At 29.4% G+C, this 17586-nt stretch overlaps 1 protein-coding gene across 2 annotated transcripts in view; it reads right to left on the bottom strand.

The window, feature by feature from the left end:
* The window catches only part of LOC107450937 (uncharacterized), a 65538-nt gene extending 54014 nt beyond the window's left edge, over positions 1-11524 (bottom strand). For both annotated transcript variants that reach the window (XM_016066883.3, XM_071184518.1), the window contains exon 1: positions 11256-11524. The gene's annotated coding sequence lies outside the window, so the exon portion shown is untranslated. The remainder of the gene's footprint in view (positions 1-11255) is intronic.
* Positions 11525-17586: the final 6062 nt, after the last annotated feature.

Here is a 17586-nt window from a genome sequence, read left to right on the forward strand (position 1 = left end):
TCGAATAAATGTAATTATATCCACGAATAAATTCATATCAAATCGAATGTAATAAATATTTCGGACATTCACCAAAGCATATCTGTGATTGTCGACATACACCGGTGAGGGTCCGAATGTACAAGAATGTAATGAAATATTCGATCTTTCACCGACGTATTTGGTGTTTGTCGACATTCACCGGTGAAAGTCAACAACCACCGATTTCGACCTTTCACCGTGACATATACATTATTTTAATATTAGTTTTACTATTTGTTAGGTTTTTTTTTTCTTGTTTTATAAGTATCTGACCTCTTCAGAAAATTCAGTAAACTCTGTTAGTTTAGTACGGGAGAAATTAAATTAATTTTATATCATTGCTGCCTTTGAAAACTCAATTATTTAGCCCGGTTTAACCCCTTAACGCGTTGATTTTAAATATCTTGCCGATCTTGGCCACGATTTATATTTCAAGAAGAAAATGCAAGTGGTAAGATTAGTTTTATAAATGTCTTTCAATCAACTCCATATATATACTTTTTTTCATTGCGAATTCTTGGGTATCACATCGTAATTTCACTAACTGAATAAATAGCTATGAACTTCACAAAAGCAGGTGATTAATATCAGAAAGATGACGCATGTAAACATAAAAAAAGAAAAACAAAACAAACAAACAAAAAATTTAATATCAGATTTTTATCCGCCACTACGCCGCCAATGACAGGAACTTTGCATCGTAGCGATACATTTGGCGCCATAACAATACAGATATCAAAATCTTTTATTTCCGTGTGCTAAAACAGATTTGAGATGCCCATGCGTAAGATGACTCATCTATTTGACACGGTCGAGCCACCCGCATGCAATGATGTTGTCGAACATCGAAGATAGTTACGCAACTCTGGCTAGGTTAGAATTTTCAACGTGGACGATTCCTCTATTCCAGATGCAACTCCGTGGGAATTATTTCCACTGAGTAAACTGCAGCTTGCGACAAGGAAATAATCGCACAAAACTAAACGCTTGCGTTAACAATGACTTGGGATGAGTCATACAGGTAAAGCACACAATGTTGACAAGGTTTTGAAGATAAATATGCTTTCACTTTTACAGTCGGGTTCTTCAGTTTTCGATAGTTGGAAATTCACGAAACGTTTTCAAATATTAAGTATTAAGAGACAACTGCCGCTTCAATTATGATGTTTATGTTCGCATTAATCCGGGTACATAAAAATAAAAAATAGCTCACTACACCTAAAATTAATCAGTCGGGAGAAAAAAGTAAAAACATTTAAGCCTGGAGCTCTTATCAGAATTAAACATTTATTTCGATTCGGATACCACAGTGTGGGGAAGATAAAATATCGGTGCTTAGTGGCGTACAAGAGTTACATTCCAACGCATCTCAAAGTGCATTATCATTTTTGAAAAAAAGGATATTAATCATATTTTTTATAAATGGAAGCATTATTACTGACTACATAAAATAAATTTCAAAATCGCATACGACATCATATTTGTTAATCCTTAAGTTTTAAACATTAGTAATTTTAATCAATGTTATATCAACTACATTTGGCCTCTATTAAATAAAAGAAGAAAACAAAATTTGGGGGTTTGGGGTTCCTGTTACCTATATTCACATAAGATGGGCAATTTGCTGAGTAGGTGATCCAGGTTCGAGTTCCAACGGTGGCTAGTTGATACGAATTCCGCGCCCGGCTCGCACCGACCACAGAGCTGGCGTAAAATATCCTCAGTGGTAGACGGATCATGGGTTAGAATCAAAGCCTCCTAGAGAAGTCCTCTAGGAGGCTTTGTTAGAATCCCCTTGCCGTTGGGGTAACTGTTGGAAGTCTTCTTCTCCAAGTAACACAAATGCGGGATGGTTCCAAGTAAAGTCCTCCACGAAGGCTAGTTTGTCCCAATGCTCGTTCCAGGAGTTGCTTTGTTTTTCGGATTGGGTTCAAAGTTACAAGGCTACGGAGTTGAGATTTTATAGACGTTAACTCAAAATTGGGTCGACTGTTCAACACCAGTAGTAAAATAAAATATAAAATAAAATGGAAGCATTATTACAAACTATATTTATAAAATAAATTTCAAAAACGCATCCTACATATTTTCAGATACCAAGCTCTTTGTCAATTCTCAAGTTTTAAATATTAATTATTTTAACCGATGTTACATCAACTATATTAGGTGCAAGATAATACAAGGAGAATGCATGATTAAGAGGTTTGGAGGGTCCTGAAACCTATACAGGATGCGTAGCCAAATTATTCAACAAAAAATAAGCACCTTTTAAGCACTTTTCAAGCACTCAAATAATATTTTTAAGCACTTTAAAAAAATTCATAATTAGGTAGGGTTGGAAAGTTTTTGACAATTGAAGGTTTTATCTGGTTTCAATCGTCTTGTCAAAAGAAAAAAACCTTTTGGCATTGTTTTGACACCTGCCAAAATTTTTGAATCGTGTAAATCGAATGGCGTTTTCATGCGCTACGGACTGACGATGAGCCGAAATTGATTGGGGTTGAATTAATTGTGAAAACGCTGATTTGAACAACGTGAAAAGTGTCTTTCTGCATAATTCGTAGCGAAAATCAACATGGTAAAGGAAAAATCTCATTTTAGAAAAGGGAAAATTAAGCACTTTTTAAAAACACCCAATGAAAAAAGCACCTTTAAGGGCTTTTAAAAACGAAAATAAGCACCTTTAAGCACTTTTTAAAAACGCTACGCACCCTGCTACAGTCATCCTCGATAATCAGTTTGTTGCAAGTATTTAACATAAACATAAATATTAAGGAATTTTTAATTTCAACAGCTATTTATATTATTTCTCAAATTTACTTCGTCGCAGAGAGAAAAAGTTACTAGTTTAGCAGATACAAAACAAATAAAATAAAATAAAAATAAAAATATGACCACCGAAGCCGACGTCTTCAGGGGGTACCGGCCCCGGTAGCCATTAAAAACAAAACCATTTCTATTTGAGGGAGAAGCAAAAGCTTAAAATATCCCCCTCAGTCTCCCTCAGTTTTAAACTTCTACTGCGCATTATTATAGGGGGCGTTGTTTTTCAGTTTTTAGTGTTTTCTTTTCCTCCACTTGCTTTTGAAGTTGATTCTTGACCTGTGACTGTGAGTTTTTAATTTTCTGATGATTTTTATTGATTTTCTTCTCGTAATTTGTTTATTCTTTTGAATGTATCTTGTTTTTCCTGAACCTCTATACAAAACCATCGGGGTACTGAGGGAGATATTTTAAGCTTTTGCTTCTCCCTCAAATAGAAATGGTTTTGTTTTTAATGGCTACCGGGGCCGGTACCCCCTGAAGACGTCGGCTTCGGTGGTCATATTTTTATTTTATTTCATTTGTTTTGTATTGATACTTTTTTCTGAAATTTCTGCTGCTTCTTAGCGCGTTTTTTTCAAAGAAGTTTTATCCTTTTGATCTTAATTATTTGTGTTTTCTTTCAGATAGTTTAGCAGATATTTATATTCAAAACATGTATATTGTAAAAAGTGTACTAAAATCGAAAACTTAATCCTTAATACAATAACATTTAATGAATGAAAAAAAAAATTCTGCTTCTGTGGTGCAAAGGAAATCGCGCAGCGGTCATTTATGCTTTCTACTGACCAAAACATGAGATTTCACAAGAATATCAAATAAACTTCTTAGAAAACAGGAAAGAGCCAAAGGAAGAGCAGCAGAGAGTATCTTCGAAACGGAAAGAATCTCAAGAATCGATGGATGATTCACCCTCTCCCACACAGGAAAAAGGGACGGGTTCTTATTTCCAGGAGAGAGGACGGATGCTTTATCGGTGGGTGGTTTTTAAAAAGGATCTTGCAGGGTTGAAACTAGAGATAACAGTGACTCATTCACTAGAAAACCAGAAGCTACTTCCAGATGGAAAGGAAGGTTTTTTGAGGCACAGGCAACTTGGATTTCCGTTCGGTAAAGATGTTAGCAAATGATAGGATTTGATGGCACTTGGGTGAATTCTCATGGGAAAATTTGGTAGAATGTGCCCTTTTTAACAACTTTTTCAAGCCTAGAACCAAGCAGAAAGAAAACAGATTGAATAAAATATTAGATGCAATTGAGGTGGATTTTCTTCGTTAAATTAAAATATCAATAGTATATTAGAAGTTCGCTTGTTGCATCAGTATAGAGTTCATTGCAGCTTATATTATCCAAGTATGTACTACATCACGCCATTGCACATATTGCAAAATTATGCCCTTGCTTATAGCTCATACTGCGACTGCAAAATTGTAAAACTTTCATGAGACAGAGATGATACTAGCTAACTGAATAAGTTATTCATCAACGAAAATTCAACATTTTCTTCTTCTCTTCATTCTTTATTACAATACAACTTAAGCTTCTATGTGTTTGCAAAACGTGCCCTTATACGCATAAAGTTCTATCTGCAAAACGTAGCCTTTACATATTAGCATGAATTACGATGCACGAAATAGTAAGAGGTTTTTACAAAATAATAACTAAATAAATCGTGGCCTCCAAAGCAAACAAATGAACAAAACTAGATAAGATTTAATTTCGTAACGAAGAGATTTAAATATAAAAAATTAGATTTTAAAAATCATTAAGATAAATTAAAAATAAGTTAAATTTGAGGATCAGTTTACTTACTAAGTTTGTTTCATAATATGGATTTAAACTGTACCATTCAGAGCATCATCTTGCAAACTTGATTTTTTTTTTATAAATTCTTAAAATATTTTTTTATGCTAATTAAAAAAAATTGGATGAAATTTAAAATTATTTTTTTTAAATTACTTCATTATTCGAAATAGGTCTCCTCCGCAACAGGTGTAAAACAACAACATAGTAGTATCAAATTTAATGGTTAAATATATGTTAAGTAATTATTCAAAAACTGGAATCTCATGCTGGAAAGGTAAAAATTATAATAATATTTTGGGAATTTTAAGCCTTTATTGAAAATTCAGTACTTGAATATGCTTTAAAGATTCACCGTAAGTGAAGGACACTTGAACTGATGAGAAAAACTCTGGAAATTTTAATATAAAGTGGCGATTAAAAACCAAAAGCACGTTATGCAATAAAATATCACTTTTTCGTGATTATGGTAAAACTAAATAAAGCATAACATAATTGAAAACTTATCTCTCTTATCTTACACAAAGGAGATTGCTGAGCGCTTGCGAAAAAGCCACCCGCTAATAATTACTCATCCTCTATTGCTGTTGCATTTTGCAACATTATTTATACTTTAAGGATAGATAAACACGGCTATTGTAATGAAATTATCTCGTTATTAATATAATAGCGAAGCTTTAAAAAGGGCAAGCGTACCCCTATCCAGCTTGTCTATAAGGGAAAGGAGTCATTTTTTTTTAATGCGGTTTTTGGCAGAATTTTTGTTGCTTGATAGAATTAAATATTGAAACGCACTTCCATATCACATTTCTAACTCGTATTTAATTTCATCATTAAGTTATGCTTTTCATAGTCACAGCTACATTTTTAGCCAAAAAATTCTTGTCGAAGTTTAGGTTTTAAAAAAAAGCAAGCACATTAGAAGGCGCAAATTCATATTGAACATGTTTACTGCCAGTCAAGCACAGGCTGTCTTGTATCAATCATTGAAGAGTGGTAATCAATAAACATAGAATCAAAGTTTTCTTTTTTCTTACTTTACAACAATTTTAGTTTTAAAATTCCCAAAAAGTTTATTTGAATACACACGTACCCAGACTAAAAGAGAGAAAAAAAATACATTGGTAGTCCCAGTAAAATAATTCATTAGACATTAGAAAAACGATGCAATAAATAATTACATAACATCTATAAACTACCACTCTAGCTCTATTTAATGAGAAATAATCATTTACATTTTAGAATAGGACATGTTAATTTAAAAAAAACAAAAACAATTAACGCTTATATAACAGATTTTAGTTAAAAATGAATTCCACTGTAATTTAACTTTTAATTTATACTGAATAAAATACAGTTAATATATATCTTCAGGCACAAAAGGAAAAAAATTACAGAACTAAATAACAGTTGCATTATAACATAGCATGAATTATTTTCCACGGATGCTTTCCGCTTTAAAAATATTAAATTTAATGCTGCCAATATTTCTCAACTATAATTTACATCGCAGGTGAAGCAATAGTGTGTTATAATTATAGTTTCATATATTTCCCATATTTGTTAAACACTTCTAAAACCAACGGCAGTATATACTTATTAACACAGGGAAAACAAATAAGTTCAAAAATAATCTGTAATAAAGTTTTAGCGCAACGTGTTGAAATTCTATATATTTTTCCACGTAGAGAATATTAAAATATATGAAGTATATCTTACAAGACAGTCAAAACTAAATTCAAAAATTGTTAGCTCATAATAAAGTTTCAGTGCTAGGTATTTAAATTATAGTTCCATACATTTTTCCACTTTGAGAATAGTTAATAAAATCAACATAGTTAACTTATCAAAACAGGCGACATAAAATTCAAAAATTGTCAATTCATAAAGTTTTAGGGCAACGTATTATTATATATTATAGTTATATATCATTGTTTATATTATACTATATCATATCAAAATTAATTATTATTGTTCCGTGTATTTTTACACTTTAAGAATACTAAAATCTACGCAATTAGAGTCAGAACTACGTCCACAAAACGATTTTAGCTCTTAGATACTCAAATTAAAATTTAAATAACACCATGAGTAAAAACTTATAGAATAATTGATTATATCAGATTCTGCCAATTATATGCAGTTTTGTATTTAAATAATAGATAGGATTATAAATAAACTTAAACCCAGAAATAACTCACAGAAAACTTTTTTGTTTCGCGTAATATTATTTCTTAATTAAGTTGTAAGTAGAAAGTGAAAATTTTCACAAGCCTTATGAATAGTTTTGCAACAATCGTTTCAAAAATAGCATCGTTCATTACATTGGAACTAATGTGACAAAAGCAGAAACGGAAGATTCAAATTGAACCCATCATGCTGTCAAAATGGTATGCAGATAAACAAAATAAAAAGTAAAACTAGAAAAGTAGGGAATTTGAGAGGGATTCTATTTAATTATTAACTTCCTGTGACAGAAACAATAATTAAAAGAAAAAAAAATCCTATGTTTGCGGAAACGCAAATGAATTAGTTTTTTAAAATTGAATTAGTTTTGATAAAAACTAAAAAAATGAAAATTAGACCAAACAATCACTTTTTTTTTTCTTCCTTACCTTAAAGCATGGTCACTGTCAAAAATTACATATTTTCACCGCCACATTCTATTTTTCTATTGATTTATTTTAAAGTAAGGATAGGGAAAAACCAGTTAGCACCATAGGGAAGCAATAATGTTGCATGGTAAAGGATCAGCAGAAAATATGGAGACAATTTCAATTCCCAAATTAAGTGAAATTTCATATGATGTTACAATAAGAATATTTTACATACTTTGTCTCTCAATTACACAATTTAATCAAAGAGTGAAATAAAAAGTTAAGAAGGAAATTAAGGGCAGAGCACGAAAAAAATATTAGAACCTTAAATAACTTTTGATAAAGGATTGATTGTATTTTCAGGTGCTCAGGTTCCACTTATTAGTTGCTAGAAACCTTATGGATATTTTTCTTTCTAATAATACATATGTTAATTGAATTAAAATTGATTTAAATTTCCCACTAAGTGCTTGAAGACTGGATTTTTGTCATATTTGATGAGAAAATTTCTGAGTACTGCATTCCTATTTGCTATTGAAAATATTTTAAAACTAGCGTTAAAGCTTTTGCATGGCTTGTTATTATTGAGATAGAATAGTTGTAAACACTAAAAATTATTTTGAACTTTTGTTTCTGAATAAAATAAGCTACATCAAACCACATTCTGACTAATAAATTATTGAACAGCAATAGTTTATATGTTATGCAAAGTTTGATAGCCATATGTAACATACTTATAATTAAAAATATCAATGCTAAGTTTCATAATTTTAATATTATTTTCTCATTGTGAACTTATATTTTTGTGCAGAAAACAACTTATTAAATAACAAATAAAATATTCAAATGCAATAGTTTTTTTTTCCTTTTTTTTTAATTATGAAATATTTGAAAGCCAACTTTAACAAATTTCTTACAGGAAATATAAATCCAGAGCTTACTTTAACAACAGAAAACAATATTTAAAATATTCAAGAGGTAAAACATAACGTTCTATATCTAATATGTTTGACAATATATCAATCTTAAGTTCATATATACTAATTTTATTATAAGCTTTCTCATTTTATTTATTTCTATAAAAATATATATACTTCCTATTGTGCTTTTGAAACTATTTTTTTGTATAAAACTATTAAAAATGTTTTTATGCTTCACTGGATATTGTCATTAATCATACTCATAAGGGCAAATCAAACACCTAAGGCTAATTTGTCCCCATGCAAAACTTTCTGTAAGACACTGTGTCATCTTTGAAAAGCATTTAATTCTGACTTATTCTAAGGGAAGGCAACTAGAGATGAATCCGAGCTCGCTTTTGGAGATCCGAGCCCGTCCCGAGACATGTAAAATTATTTAGGCTTAGAGCCCCAAGTACCCCCGAGATGTAGGTACATGGGATAAAGGCCAAATTTTGCAGTCTCACTATTAGGCTTTCACGGCCTAAACAAGGAAATTAGTCATTAAAACCTTTTATCACTATTAATTAATAAATTTTTCATTGATTGTACTTAATAACTGTACCAAACATTTGTTTAAAATTAGTAAAAGGGTTAATTAATATTTTATCATGAGTCCAAGTTTGCCCGACCCAGAAAACTTTTACAGCAAACAAGTCTGCAGCAGACCCGGTCTGAGGGCTTAGGGCTCAGGCCGAGCCTGTTGGCCTTGGCCGTTATGACCACTCTCTAGACAAAATCCCATTCTATTTGATTTTCAAAGTAAAACTAAAAAATTTTGATAGATTTTTGGTTTCCCTTAGAGGGGAAAATAATTAACACGACATTTAACAAAAAAACTACTTCATGCTAATTTCTATTTGTTAAAATCTTAATTAACTTTTTCACAAGCTCAAGGCATAGTCTTAAACTGATTTTTAAAAACAACATAACAACTTTAATATCCTAATGCTTTAAAAAGTTTACTTTAAATGAAAGAAGTGATTAAAGAAATGTCAAATTAAATAATTAAAAAATAGAAATGATAAAATAAATTATAGTACTGTACCACTAACCCCTGGTTTTTATGAGATGTGATCGGTTAATAATTTTAATTGCGAACAACAGATTGAAATAATTTAACTAATGATGATCTTTTGTATTACAATTGGTACAATATTGCCAATATACTGCTGATAACCCTAAAAATTTCCAGAATTAAAGAGTTTCCTAACAGCTTTTTGAAGAAATAAATTTCAAAAATTCTCAAAATTAGTGGTTGTGGATTGAAAAATAAGTGGGCCGGGATTAGTGGTTGCGTCCCAATGGATAACCAATTATGGTTAGACTAATAAATTTTAAAAGAATAATTGCTATATTTGCCAGAGATTTAAAAGAAAAACTTATAACCATTACAAAATGAAAAAAATAAACATTTAACGACTTTAAAAATAATATTTCAAAAGTATTTCTTGTATAAAAATTTAAGAAAACAAATTGTTCTTCTTTAAAGGTTCATATTTTATATGAAATTATTACATTAATCTCTGAAGTATTTTTCAACATTTCTACTGAATTTATGAGATTTGTGACTATTTATATTGCATACCCAAAATATTACATATTTATTGTTACATAAGTTACACATTTAGTATTAACATTCCACCAAATGTTATTATGGGCCAATGGCAACGGTTGTTGTTGAAACAAAATATATCAGTAATTGGGTATACTATAGCAGGTCACAGGTTGTGTTATTCCTACTAAATTTAACCCATGAACGGCATTTTCTGCGAGCCTAACTTCAAGCCACAAATAAACAAACGAAGTGCTTGATCGGTTTAAATAGCTGCTCGCCAGATTTTATTGCATTATAAAGAAAAGTAATTGATATTCGATTTTTGATTAATAATTGATTATGTGGATAGTGGCATAGAATTTAGCATTGCGTCATGGTAAATGTTATTCCTACTAAGTGGAAGTAGTTGTGTTTTTTTATATTATACCCAATTGTCATTCAAGAATTAAAGTAAAAGCAGTAAAACAAATTAATGTGTACAAACAATCGTTATCATTGCCTACAGATAATCCAATAAAAAAACAAGTGCACTGTTGCACAAAATTTATTACATTCGATAAAGAAAACAATAATAAATAGCATTTTAATATAACACTTGAATCTAAATTATTCAGTTAATGACTAAATATGTTTACATCTAACTTAATTGAAGGGAAAAGGTTATGTTTATTATTAATAATTCTATATAAATTATAATATTTTGTTAATTTGTTAATCTATGATACAATTAAATAATATCATATTTAATTTTAGCTTTGACAAATAAAGGTAAAGAGAAAAAAAATAGGAATGTTAAAAAGCACATCGTCTGCGCTTTCGTTTTTAATATAAAATAATAATCACATAAATATTCTCTGAATAAAAGTATAACTTCCGGATGGGTTAAAATTGAATACCAAAGGTAAAAACAAGTTCTCAAATATAAGGTATGAATTTTATTCAATAATAATAATAATAGCAACCTACTAGAAAATCTATAGCAACCTATTTGTTAAAAATTTGTACTATAACTTAAGAGTGAATGTTAAAAAGAGCATAATTTCCTCTTTTTTAAATAACTAAAAAATATCAAAAAAATATTTTCTAAATTATAGTATAAATTCTAGAAACTAAAGATAATTGACTAAAATGGAATATTATAAACAAGCTCTTAAATATAAGTTAAAGATCTTGGTTATTATTCAATATTAATAGTTGAGACTTAAATACTTATGAAATATGTTGGAAATACATAATACAATTTTTGTAATTATAATAAAAAACTTAACTTAAAACAAAAATGGAAAAAATAAGAAAGTTAAGAATTACATCGTCTGCTCTTTTTCGAAATAACATCAACAGGGAAACATTCTAAGCTAAAATATAAATTCTATAAGAGCTATAAAGACTACAATAAGAAATAACGATAATTCTTGATTTAGGGCAGACTACTATAGATGTAAACAAACTTTTAAATATAACTTGAACAAGTCGAAGATTTTGGTTTTCACTAACCTGTAATACGGCAGATGTGTCATTCATAAAAAAGAAAAGGATGTTGAAAGCAGGTGCTTCATCTTAATTCTACCAAATAAAAAACTATGCAGCAATTTAACTAAAAGTTTTGTAAAAATTAAATTCTAAGCTCTTTATTTCTTCGAATCTACATCATTATTTGGCCATTTAATGATGGAATTCACCATAACAACTTGTTTGATTTTTTGCTTGCTTACAAATATTTTGACTCATGCATGGCTTTGCTTATTCGTTCTTAGTGTTGATGACGTCGTGCATGTAGGGTTGCTTTAAATTTAAAAAATCTTCTCGCCAAGTAGATCCAGCAGAGAGATTTAGCCCAGATTTGGAGTTTTTGTTTATTCTAGTTTATTTTATCCTTCAGCAGGGCGTATAGATTTTTCAATGTTTTTAAAAAAATCACTTTTTCTTATCAACATTTGTTAATACAATTTCGATGTTCAGAAGAAAAACAAAGTTGAAAAAATGGTACGAAACTCCGAAATAATACAAAATGACAGTCAGAATAGTGACCACAGTGATTTTCACTTTAATAAGAAATTAAAACTACATTCAATAATTTAATTTTATAATCTTTTAGTGCTATAAATGTTAAAGTATGAAAACTGAAATTTATATTGTTTTTCTATATAATTGAAGTTTTTTTCTATCTTGAATTCTTTTTATTTTTTTCTATTTAAAAAAAAATTAGGCTACGTGAAGTTAATAATTCAAGTTCAAAAGTAAATAAATAAATATTTATTAATTTCAGGGATTAGTTCATGGCTCCAACATGGCTGTGAAAGGAAAGGAATATCCATTCTGTCGTAAACCTAACTGAAGTGGAATGACTTCTCAGATTCATTCTTAATTTTCAGACATTATTCAAGAAGAAATTTATCTATAATCTTGCCTTACATCTTCCAGCTAAAGATGTTCTTGTTTGGGTTTACGTGTCGCATTTTTCTTTTCTTTTTTCTTTCGTGTCTGCAGTTGGAAATATTTTTTCTGTATTTTTAAAATTTATTTCCTTATAACTAAATGAAGAGGCTTTTAAACTTTTTCCCCGCAAATTGTTTGTTAAAATGATTGTATGTGTGAATTATATAGAATTGTAACTGCTTCTTTACTTGTTCTTTCAGCAAATTCTTAACGAAAAAACTTTTATTTTAATTTTTTTTCCATATTTTTGTCAATTCAATATATACTGCACTGTCCTCGTTAACTCACAGTACTCTTACGAAAATGCTAAGTTAAAAAAAAAAAATTTTAAAAATTGAAATTTTGGAGAAAAATTAGAATTGAAAGATACATTTTGAGTAGAAATAAATTCCACCAAACCCGATGAAATTTATGAAAAATCGAAAATAAAATATTTGTTACAAAAAATTCAGAAGAAGAACTTTTTATAATAATATTTTATATAATATATTACTTTATTATTTAATAACGATCTGTTATTCAATGTTATCTAAAGATAAATAAAATGGTCAAAAGTGATTTTTTTCATATAACTCTTTAAAGTCAGTCAATGGGTTCTTGTCTTTAAGGATCTATTTTTAACATTTTACGCAGGGGCGTAGCTACTAATGGAGCAAATGGGATAGTACCGCAAGGTCCCTTATAAGTTGCCCCGTTAAAAGGAGATTTCATTACATGTTAAAAGTATCAGATTTCCAGGGATTGAGGGGGCCCCACTTCCTCTATTTGCCCCGAAGCATCCGAAAGTCTAGCTACGCTACTAAAAATTATGAATGAGGTATTTTTAAGATTGAAGCGTACATTATTGGCAATTACATTTCGGCAATAATTAGTTATAATTGGCCATCTCAATTTACTCCCCAAGAATTCTTCCCAGAAATTTTGTATTGGTCGCTTCAGAGGGGGTTCCCAAGAATTCTATTGACCACATTTTATGAGGTCGTTCTAGTTCCCTAGTTTTTCCAAGAAATTTCCTTCTTTTGTGGCAATCTTGGGGGAGGTAAACAATGTGAAAAAAGGGTGTCATTCGACACAGAGATAGGTGGTATTTTTCAACAAATACCCCTCTAAACTTCAAGTTATAACGTCTTTTCGGGATTCCTTGATAGCAGGGGTCAGCCAACAATCGATCTTCCCTCACTTCATGAAGTCTTCCGAATTTTCTAGTAGAAAAAGGATTCAAATCAAATTTTCTGTAGCGTAAGAGTGTAAATATAACTGTTATCATTTACATTTTTAAATTAAACCTACTTGTGCCAGCCAAATAAATCAGGTCTCGGGAATTACTTAGAAATTTTCCCATTGTTTACACTCAAATGTGGGATTTTGTCATTCAAAATTACATAGTTTTTTTTTGCCGATTACTCTCAAATTTCGCATTTTGTCATTTTAAATTAAATAGTTTGAAACTATATGAAAACCTGCATGTCTTGCTGTTCAAAATTTCTTTTGAATAATTTTTAATGAAATTTATTAATAAATTAATAATTTTAGCGGTTATCGCACCCCTTATTTGATGGCCAAAAACTGAAATATGTTTAAAAGATATTTATAAGAAATTATATCATGTATATTATATATTTCACATTCATATTTCAATTCATGTATCGATTTCATGCATATATTTACTCAGAAAAAAAGTATGTTGCGTCTAATTTCGTAACTTATTTCACAGAAAGCATATTTAGGGTCAGTTAATTTAAACAGGGGTCTGTCCAGATATTTTGCGAAAGGTCCGTTTTTGTAAAAATTGTGAAAAAATTACTCGTAATTTGTGAATAAAAAATAAATGTTAAGTCACATTCTTTCAACCAGGGTCCTGCTTTTGTGAATTTGTGCAAATAGGGTCCTGTTATTAAAAAAAAAATTTTTTTTCAAGGAGTTTTTAAATTGTAAAGACATACAAGATTATGCTCAACACTGTAAAATTATAATTAAAAAAATTTAATTTTAAAAAATTAACAGCACATGCTGCTACTAAATTAGAGATGCAACATACAACTATTTGGTATTTAGCCTGTTTAACGCAGAATATTCATTTCGGACGAATAGAGGAAGAAATGTTAACAAAACAATAATGAAGATAAACAAATTTGTGAAGGGTCCGATTAAAAGATAAATTATTTTGTGAAGGGTCCGTTAACGGACCCAAATTTCGTCTAAACTGACACCTGTTAAAGATTTGCAATTAGTACATAAAAAATAAGCTGATTAAAACAAAAGTTATTTATAGTCATATTTTTTTCTAGTTTGCGTTTATCTCTAACAAAGAGTAATAACTAACAAAGAGTAATATAATAATACAAATCGAATAAAAAAATTTCGGGTGGTAAATGTGCAAGTATATCTATTATAGTTATATATTATTCAAATTCGAATCTATGTAAAGAATCTAAGTTTATTAAAATGATGAAAAGATAGAACAGTTGCTCATGAAAAGTTGGTATTTAACACTTTGTTAACCTGCAATTTAACCCCAAAACTGCTTACAGGCGTGTTAACTCGTGACCGCTCGACAATGTGTTAATATATATTCTCATTATTTAAGAATATTCTAAAGAATTATAGTAAAACTGATTAAGTATAAAAAGCGTTAAAATAGTCAGATGAAAAACTCTCAAACTAATGAATAAGAACTATTTAATAAGAATAAATAATTTGTCTTTGTTTAACAGTAATTGCAATCCTGTTTTTTTTCGTTGTGATATATATCTTTACGTAGATAAAATTAATAATATTTTCAATAAAACAAAAAATTAATGTCAGTTATCAGATTATAACATAATAAGATTCTTTAAGATAGTTTATTTTATTTTATAATCGCCGTTCAACACTCGACCCAATTTTGAGTTTACGATTGCAGTTAGCTTGCCTGATGAAATTTTATTCTTATTTTAAAACCGTCGTTGAACAGCCAACCTAATTTTGGCGTTTACGACTACTAATGTTCAACTCCGTAGCCTTGTGATTTTGAACCCAATCCAGAAGACATGGGAACTTCTGGATCCATTATTGGGAGAAATTTGCCTTCGTGGAAAACTTTTTGATGGAACTAACCCGCATTTGTGTTACATGGAGAGGAAAACCACGCAAACTTCCCATGGTTAACCGGACGGTAGGGGAACTCTAATCCATGATCCGACTACCCCTGAGGATAGTTTTACGTCAGCACTGTGGTAGGTCAATACCTCCTAGATGCGATCAGCGCTGGGATTCGAACCAGGTTCACCTCTTTGGAAAGCGAAAGCTCGATCCCCCGAGCCACAATGGCTCCTCTTAAAGATATCAACAATTTTGAATTTCGAAATTTTTTGCAACTATAGTTTTTTACTGAAATGGTCCGGCTTTGTTTTAACCCAAACCTAATAACGCTGTGATGAACTCAATTATTATTATTTATTTATTTATTTTTATTTAATGATAAAATTTTTTTGTAACCGGAACTGAAATTTCCAGAAAATTGAATTTTCAAACACGTGAAACTAATTAAGATTTTTAAAAAAAATTATTTTATAATTATTTAACTATATCTGAAACATAATAGTACCAAATGAAAATACATAAAATATTTTTATTAGTATTCACAAAAAAAAAATTGTGTAAAATTAATTTCTTTTTCTTCCCGGAAGGATGTTTTTAATTTTTGTATGAAAATTATTAGTTAAAAAAATATTAATCAGTCGGTAACAATTTAATTTAGTGACACTATATTCAGTCACTATTCGTTATAACAAAACATAATGTAGCTCAATTTCAATAAAATCTCATTTTTTCAGCTTTAAAAAAAAAAAAAAGAAAAAAAAATTTTTTTATCGAAATGTGATTTTTGATTTTTTTTAAAAACTTGTTAACAATATTTTTATGTATTTGTCTAATTTGTTTAATGTTTCATTAACTGAGTTAAAGCTTACTTTTCACGTTTTTTTTAAAAAAATTTTAAATGAATAAAGTAGGTCGCAACCAGGGCCGTATTACCCATTAGGCCAGACTAGGCCATGGCCTGGGCCAATGATTAGGGGCCCACCTTCAAAAAAAATTTTTTTAAATAAATTCAAAAAAATTAAGAAAAACAATGATTTCAATATATTAATAATAATAATAATTAATAATAATTAATAAATAATGATTTCAATATATATTATTCAATATATTCAATATATATATTCAAATATATATTAACAAAATACGATAATTTTTTTAGTTCTAATTTAACAAAATATAGTAAAATTAAATTTATTATTATTTATTTTTATTTTAAATTTGCTTTCTTAAATGAAAAGATATATAAATACTTTTATATTTGAATAAATAAAAATATACGGGGAAAAAAATTTAATCAATGGGCCCCAAAAATTTTAATGGCCTAGGGCCCCGCTTGCTCTTAATCCGGCCCTGGTCGCAACCAGAATTTTTAATATTAAATAATAAAATGCTGACCTTATCACACTTTGGCACGCGCTAGTTGCTTTAATAAATCGAGCATGAGTTCTTTTTATATTTTTCTAGCTGTTAAAAACTACCAGCCAATCAGCAAAAAAACAATAATATCTGAGATAATAAATCTAAGCAATGTTTTAAAATTAATTATTATACATACATTTTTTTATAGATTCTTCTTAAAAACGGATTTTGCGATAAAAAGACACACCCTTACAGGTGGTATATGTTTCACATTTATCGGCAATATTGTAAATCCTAAAGGATTGCAATTTCATTGGCAATAATTTAAAATGACTCAAGTGTTTTGTGCCCGGACCTGTCCAAATTTGTTTTTAGTGCAGTAAATAAACAGTTTTCTCCAGACTGTGGTTGGCTAGTAGGGGTGGTTGATGCAAGAGGAGGAAATCGGAACTTTTCTTGGTATACAAATAAAAACTTACTCTTATTGTACTCGTCCAAACTTGTAGAACGGATGCTATGACTCAATGCAGAGTAGACTGACAAAAGCATGTTAAAATACAATGGATATCTTTCTTATGAAAAGTAATATTTAATATATACAAATATATGCATATAAATGTATACATATGTAAATGTCTGAAAGGTAAACAGAAAAAAAAAAATAGTTCCGTTAAAATCACAATGCCACAACGGCGAAACTGAATATTATTTGAATATAATTAAATATTAGTTCAAAAATTAAATAATGTACAAGGATGAATTTTAAATTTTCGAAAAGGAGCTTTTCATATTTTATACCTTAAATGATGAACAAAAAAATTCAAAAAGTTGTATTAAAGTAAAGAATTTTACCATTTCTGTTAATCAAGACTGGGCACGGGCTTAGGGGCCCAAAAACTAAATTTATTTCGGATCTTCCTGGGGAAAAAAAGAAAAATTCCTATTTTCA

Source organism: Parasteatoda tepidariorum, chromosome 8 (assembly GCF_043381705.1).
Source record: "Parasteatoda tepidariorum isolate YZ-2023 chromosome 8, CAS_Ptep_4.0, whole genome shotgun sequence".
NCBI lineage: Eukaryota > Metazoa > Arthropoda > Arachnida > Araneae > Theridiidae > Parasteatoda > Parasteatoda tepidariorum.